Raw genomic sequence first — 7,766 nt, 5'->3', positions numbered from 1 at the left:
CCTACTTGGACAGAGTGCAAGAGGGAAAAATTCAAATGTACAGTGGAATCATTCATGCAGCAAATCTGTACTGAGCACCTACTCTTTGCCAGGTGTCATTTCGGCCATTGTAAGTACATTGGTGGACCAGACAGACAGGTCCTTGTCTTTGAGAGTGTCTAGAGTTCGGGGACTGTTAATACACAGCAAGAGAAGGATGATTGCTCTGTCAACAATTAAAATTGGATGATTGGGAGATGCTGGAGGGGACACTTAGGTTGGATGGTCAGGGAAGACCACTGTGTCACATTTGAGAGGGTCTTGCAAAGTTAAGTCTGCTCCTTTTCCCCTGCAGTTTAGAGAAAGCTTCCTTTTGTGGGCTTTACCTTCTTGTCGAGGGCTTACTATTGTGATTTGCTTCGACTGAAGAGCTGTAAAGCTGAAATAAAGATGCAGTTAAAAAAAAGAGTTGGAGATGCATTTTTTATAAGTCAGAGGCTCAGGTGCACCATCATTTTCTCAACTCCAAGAAAATCATAAATTATTTTTTATTAGAGGGAATTTCTGCAGCTCTAGATCTTAATGATTGCTGGGCAGGAGGTTTTTTTTTTTTTTGCTAAACATCAAGTAGCTGCCAGTTTTAATTTTCTTTTAGAATTTACACTTTAAAAACATTGTTTTAGCTGTTGAACAAAACTGTCTCTTTTATCCAAGGGACGGTGCCAGAGTATGAAATGTGCATCTTGGTTTGATTTCTTCCCCTCCAGCCTGACTCACGAGTAAAAACCAGCCTTGCGTTTTATGATTAGAGGGCTAGTGTTCAATATTAATAACTATGGAAAAATCAAATTCCAACTTTACCCTTTAATATCTTCATGCCCAGAAGTCATACAATTTGAAAATTTGAGAGCAAGCCAGCTGCCTTCCTGGTATTTTTCTTGATGATGCCATGTGATTCTTTAGCACAGATTATTAGTGCAATAATTTTGGCACTTGGAATTTCAAGGACCAGTAAAATGGCAAAAAAGTAAATTAAAAAATATTTATCCGGGGCTTCCCTGGTGGCACAGTGGTTGAGAGTCCGCCTGCCTATGCAGGGGACACGGGTTCGTGCCCTGGTCCGGGAAGATCCCACATGCCGCGGAGCGGCTGGGCCCATGAGCCATGGCCGCTGAGCTTGCGCGTCCGTAGCCTGCGCGTCCGTAGCCTGTGCTCCGCAACGGGAGAGGCCACAACAGTGAGAAGCCTGCGAACCGCAAAAAAAAATAAATAAATAAAAAAGTAAAAATATTTATCCAGTGTTTGTTATATCTCAGACATTTTTCTGGGGATGGAGAGACAACAGTGAACAAAAAAAGAAAAGAAATAGACAAAAGTTACTACCCTCATGTAGAGTACGTTCAAACGAGGGGAAGTATTCAGCAATAAATACTCAACAGGTAATGCCTAATAGTGATAGATAATAAGAAAAATTATAGATAAGGGTTAAAGGGACAGTCAGGTTGGGGTGAGGCTTGCAATTTTAGAAAGGAGAAGGATTGGCTTGGAAAATTCTTACTGAGTTATTACTTTTGAGTATAAAAGGGAAATGGGTGAGGGAGCAAGCCAATGTGGATATCTGGATAGATGGGAGCAGCAAGTGCAAAGACCCTGAGGCACATGCATTCGTGGTACCATCCAGGAGCTGTAAGGAAGCCAGTTTGGCTAGAGTAGATGGGAAGGAAGAAAGAGTTGTAGGAGATCAGCTCAGAGATGATGGAGATAGATCATGTAGGTTCTTACAAGCCATTATAAAGACTCTTTGGTTTTTAGTTGGAGTCAAGTGGAGAGTCATTTCAGGATTGTGAGCAGAGGAATGCCGTGATTTGACTTTCTAAGAATACACTAAAGGAAAGCAAGGGAGGGGCTTCCCTGGTGGCGCAGTGGTTCAGAATCTGTCTGCCAGTACAGGGTACACGGGTTCAATCCCTGGTCTGGGAAGATCCCACATGCCGCAGAGCAACTAAGCCTGTGCACCACAACTAATGAGCCTGCGTGCCACAACTACTGAAGCCTGCATGCCTAGAACCCATGCTCCACAACAAGAGAAGCCACTGCAATGAGAAGCCCGTGCACCGCAATGAAGAGTAGCCCCTGGTCACCGCAACTAGAGAAAGCCCGCGTGCAGCAATGAAGACCCAATGCAGCCAAAAATAAAAGATAAATAAATAAATAAATGTATGGGTGGCGGGAAGGAAAGCAAGGGAGGTAGCAGAGAGACAAATTAGGAGACTGTTTCAATAATCCAGGCCAGAGGAAATGGTGGTTTGGACCAGAGCAGTATCAGTAAAGGTGGTAAGAAGTTGATTTCTGGGTATATTTTGAAATTAGAGCCAACAGATTTTACTGTCGGATTGAATGAGGGTTGTAAGAAGAGTTGAGTCCAAGGTTTTTGGCTGGAGCAACTGGAAGGTGGAGTTTGCAGAGAATGGCTGCACTGTGGCTGATGGGGGTACAGGTTTTTAGGGGAGGATCAAGAGATTGGTTTTGGACATGTTGGGTTTGAGGTGTCTATTTGGTATGCAGTGGAGATAACAGGATACTGAGAATGAGTTGGAGGTATACCTTTGGGAGCAGTCAGTACCAGTCAGCAAAGAGCCAGGATGTTCTTTGCTATTGTGCACACTGCCTTCTATGTTATGCTGTTTGTGACTTGCATAAAAATTGTTTGTGACACCCTAGTAACCTAGTTTAAAGCCAGGACTCTCTCTGCTTTAATTCTGGATAGGTAATGATTTTATGTTTATCTTTCTTTTTATCAGTATTCTTTTTTCCCCCTACTCATCATAGCCATGTAGCTTCTTCTTATCCTTATTTCCTCAAGGGTTTGGATGAGGGGTGAAGGTCTGGTATTGATTTATCGGCCACAGAAAAGCAATTCCTTTTTGATATTTCTCTGGAAGGAGGCTCTTTTTGGAAGAGTTTTTGTTACCTTTCCAATTAACCCATCTTAGAGTTGATTACGATTTTAAGCTTCATGGTGCAATAATCTGTAACATTTATATCATGCCATTATCTCTTTCCAAATACTTTGTGAATGTTTGTTAATTGCTTGCCATTCATCCCACAGCAAATAAAGCTGAATTTACGTTCATTGTAGGAGATTCCCAACAGTGGAGGTTTGAGCGATGAAGTGACTGTCCATCAAACACCTGGCTGGTCAGGGAAAAGGGATTCATAATGCAAGTAATGTTGATGACCTCATCTCCATTAATTATTATTATTTTAGTACCAGCAGCATTCTCCTCATAAAAGTCAGAACCCCAAATGAAAGAGGTGTCTTCTTTCCCTAGAGATTATGACCGATATGACCAACTTGATGAACCGATGGGCAGTATTAAGCACTAAGAGGATAAATGAGGAGGTGGACCACAGTTGCCTTAAACACTTCTAATCATGAAAACAGGGAACTGTTACCCCAGAGGTCTTCAGAGCAGGGCTCAATAATCTGGTAGAATGAGAGTAGAAGCAGTTGGCCGACTAGCTAATTACAAAGGCAACTCCACTTTTACTTGTATTGTCAGAGGACTCAGGTAAACATGTTTTATTTACTTTTTTAAAAATTCACTCATTGAAAAATTTATTGACATGTCCTATATGATATATACTTCATAGGCTCAAGGGGATATAGTAATGTATAAAACAGACTAACATCCCTGCCCTTATGGAACTTTCTACGGGGTGGAGATAATGCGATTAATATTTACTGATGCTTACCATTGTTAAACCCTCTTCTATTACTTCATTTAAGAAATCATTTAATAACAACAACTGTCCTGTTATTATCCACATTTTGAAGAAAAGAAAACTAAGGTATAGAGAGAATAAGTTATTTGTTCAAATCCATAGTTAGTACATGGTGGGGCTTTAGTCAAACAAAGAGAACACTCTGCTTTGCTTAATTTTCTTTCCTACATGTAGTATTGGAGATGAAGGGGGTAGTTGGTTCGAATAATTCACATTAGCCATTTACAATGATAAAATTCAACATGTTGATCTTTAATTCTTGGGAGTTGGAATGCCTGCCTCCAGAATTATGTCACAGGTCAGAGAAAAAAATGGTCTCACATTGGTTTTCTCCAAGTTTTTGCCTTGGACAAGTAGGACGTGGGTTATTCCATTCTCACATATTGTCTTTCCTGTTCATTTATATTTAATGAAGACAGCTGGTTCTTTGAGATAAGTCTTATTTCTAGGATTTTTGGAGATGATAATTCAGGGCTGGCCTTAGGCAAAATTGTAAAGTGTGTTGAGTTAGGGATCTTTGATCATCTTAGTTTCTCACTCTGTTTCCACCCTATTTTTACTTACTTTCTTGTACAACCCCTTCTCCGTTCCTTTCTACAAACAAAATGAATAACAACAGCTTAACAGTTATTATGTGGGGAGAAGGAGTTAAATTTATGTGTTTCAGGAGGGATTCTACTTTTCATGATGGCATTTCATGCAAACAGTAGATCATGGTTGAAGCCTTGTAGGACCTTTCAAAACATCTTTTAATATCTTCAAAGAATTATTAATTATGATGCAGCAGAAAGAGTAGAGACTTTCATGTTGAATGGAACTGGGTTTTAATTCTGACCCAATCATTTGTAAATTAATGGGAGGCTGGGCAAAATATTTTAATCATGGGAGCCTCATTTTCCTCGTCTAATTAGGGTGAAATAATTTCTTCTATATGTGTAGTGACTTTTTCTGTGTCTGGTACTCAATAAGTGCTTAGTAAATGGCTGCTGTTTGTTAATATTCATTCAACAGATATTTAAATACCTATTGTTTATGGGCTAGGTTCTGGGAAGCGAAATTATGGTGCAGTTCAAATATTGTGAATACAGATGAAAAAGATGAAAATAGTATTCACTGTGAGCCTCAATCACTGGAGTAGATGCTGTCCTTTCCATGTCTTCTTCACTCACCCGCCCCCCCCCCCCCCCTTTCATTGGTGAGTACTCTGGTAACTAAAACACTTTGGCACCCATCAGAGTCCTATTCTGGTAAGAATTGCCTTTACTTATCATCTTGCCTTTGTCTGTCCTAAGCTTCAAGAGATTGACCATGAATGTTGCTAGTGCTATTCTTGTGGATTCCTCATTGCTGCTTTCCCCTGCTGTGTTCCTCTGTAAGATGAGGAATTGGGCATCCTGACTGTAGTGTCTGTACTTCTAATTTCTTTGCTGTGCTGCATCCTTGAAATAGTGATGACCCAATCAGACTCTAGTGGGAATAAGGTGGAGGGGATGGATTCCAAAACTAAGTATAAGTAGGAAGCAAAGGAGAGGAAGATTTTTTTCAAAGTTGAAACCTATAAGAATGGCAGTGCCATTAACCAAAATTATGAGCACAGAAGAAGAAGATGTTTTCAAATGGTGATGGGAAAGATGGGTAATGGGAAGATGATTTCATCTTTAGATGTATCGATAGGACATGTTCAGTATTTATCAAAGATATTCTGTAGTTACGTTTACAGAGATCTTTGAAAGAAGAAACATTATTGTATGAATTTCTCAGTCCCAGAGAACACAGAGACTAAATGTTTGAAAGTTGAATTGATCAGGAAGGAGACTAGAATTTGCAAGAGGAGTCCGGGCTGGGAAGAGAGAGATGAGATATGGATCAGAGAGTCTTCTGAATAGTGGTGATATTTAAAGCCATGAGACTGGATTAATATATCAAGAATAGCAGGGGGGTAGGGGGACAAGTAGAAAGAGTAGAGGGGAGGACCAGGATACGTCTGCAGGGTAGCTCACATTTAGTGAAGGAGCAGCAAGAGGACCTGCATTGGATCAGACACATAGGAAAATAATGGTCCCATGAGGTAAGAGAGTTTCAGAAGATAAGTTGTCAAGACTATAAACAGCTATATAGGGATCAAGAAAATGGAAGATTGAGAAATAGATTTAGGATTTTGTGATGAAGTGGCCATTAGAAACCTTCTCAGGGGCAGTTGGGCATGGTAGTTGGCATAGATTGCTATGGATTAAGAGTAGAGACAAGCATGAGCTACTCTTTCAGGATCTTGTATGGTGAAGACAGGGAGGGAGGTAGACAGGCTGAAAGCAAAAGAAGACTTGAGTGATAGGGACCAAGGGTAGGTAGATTAGGAGACAGCTTTTGGTGGAGGGGAAGGCTCAAGTGGAAAGGGAGAGAAAAATAAAATCAACTTTAAGGCTCTTCTTAAGAAGAGTGATAGTTCTTAGTTGTAAGACTAGTAGGAAGAAGATGGATTAGATACAGATAAATGCTGAGGAGGATGAAGTAATATTAAGGATTTAAGGAGAAAGTAAAGGCATGATATAGACATTTTGGGGGATGTTAGTTTTATTTTTGAGCAGTAATCATTCCAGATGGGAAGGATAGCAGACATTTATATTGGAACACATCAACTCCATTTCACAGTTTGCTCCAATAATGCTTCTGGGCATGTATGTGCTCTAACATTAGTTTTACCAGTTTAATTGCTAACAGGACCATCAATATAGAAATTTGTGACCTGAGTTCTCAGTGTATCATCATTATCACCTTGGTATATGATTGTTTTACTGTTTTCTATTTCTAGTCACACATTTACTTTAATCATATTTTATGATAAAAAGCTACGTTTTTAAGAACTGCAAGTATATATGGGATCATACTGTCTGACCCATTAGGTTGATTCCAACTTATTAGCTGCCACCAAATTGGGTTTTATGGAGGACATGACATTTCTTAGAATTATGAGATAATGCCATTTCTACAACTCTGTCTCTAGAAAGACAGGCAGGGAGCTGAGATTTAGGAGAGCCTAATTATTATTTGTGTAGCTCCGGTATCTTCTTATATCACAGGGCGTGATATCATCTGTCTCATGCATCTCTCAAAGCAAATATGAGAAATCATAACTTTAAAAAATCATTGAATACTAAAAATGCATAATAGTGTGTTTTTAATATGTTAATCAGAGGCCCTGGAAAAACCCATTGGTTTATTTGGAAGATCAATATGTTACACGTTTTATTAGACCATGTTATTTGTAAGATTCCATATTTTAATTTAAAAAGAAAGATTTTAAAAGAAAGCTATTAATTTAGTATCCAATTTTTTTAATTTAAATACTAAACATAAGTTTAGCATTCTGTCTTTACCATGCTACCCATGGTTTGGATAGATGATAAAGGGTGATAGTTTCAAAGACAGTATATACTAAGAACCTACTGTATGTCAAGCATTTCATGCAGTATTTAGAAATAAGATTGGAAAATAAAATTAAATATGAAATGATCAACATGTTAACATGTAGAGTCCAGATATATGCTGGATGGTTTAAGAGTAGGGAAAGTCAATATAAGTTGTCATAGTTTGACAACCCCATTAAAAAGGAGGCTCAAGATAGATCCTGAAGGATGAGAAGAATTTGAGGTAAGTGGAAAGGTAAATATGAAGTTTCAACCAGAAATGCCCCATGGTATTTTAACTTGAAATTATAGATTGTTTAAATAGAGTTCTATCTGTGTGGTTAGACATGAGTATAAACATCTCAAACTCGAATCATTAGGTGTTATGCTCATAACAGCATTCAGACATACTTTTACACGTACACATAGCTCTGCATACTGAAAAGTTCAGTGGAAGACAACTTTAGTTAGACTTGTATGATGGGGGGCCAGCTTCTGTAGTATTGAGGAAATGACCCAGGAAAGTTCATTTTATTTCTCCAAATAATAAAAAAAAACATTTATTTTTAAGGGACTAAGGTTATTATTAACTTACAG

Source organism: Delphinus delphis, chromosome 3 (assembly GCF_949987515.2).
Source record: "Delphinus delphis chromosome 3, mDelDel1.2, whole genome shotgun sequence".
Lineage (NCBI taxonomy): Eukaryota > Metazoa > Chordata > Mammalia > Artiodactyla > Delphinidae > Delphinus > Delphinus delphis.
This window is presented reverse-complemented; position numbering follows the sequence as displayed.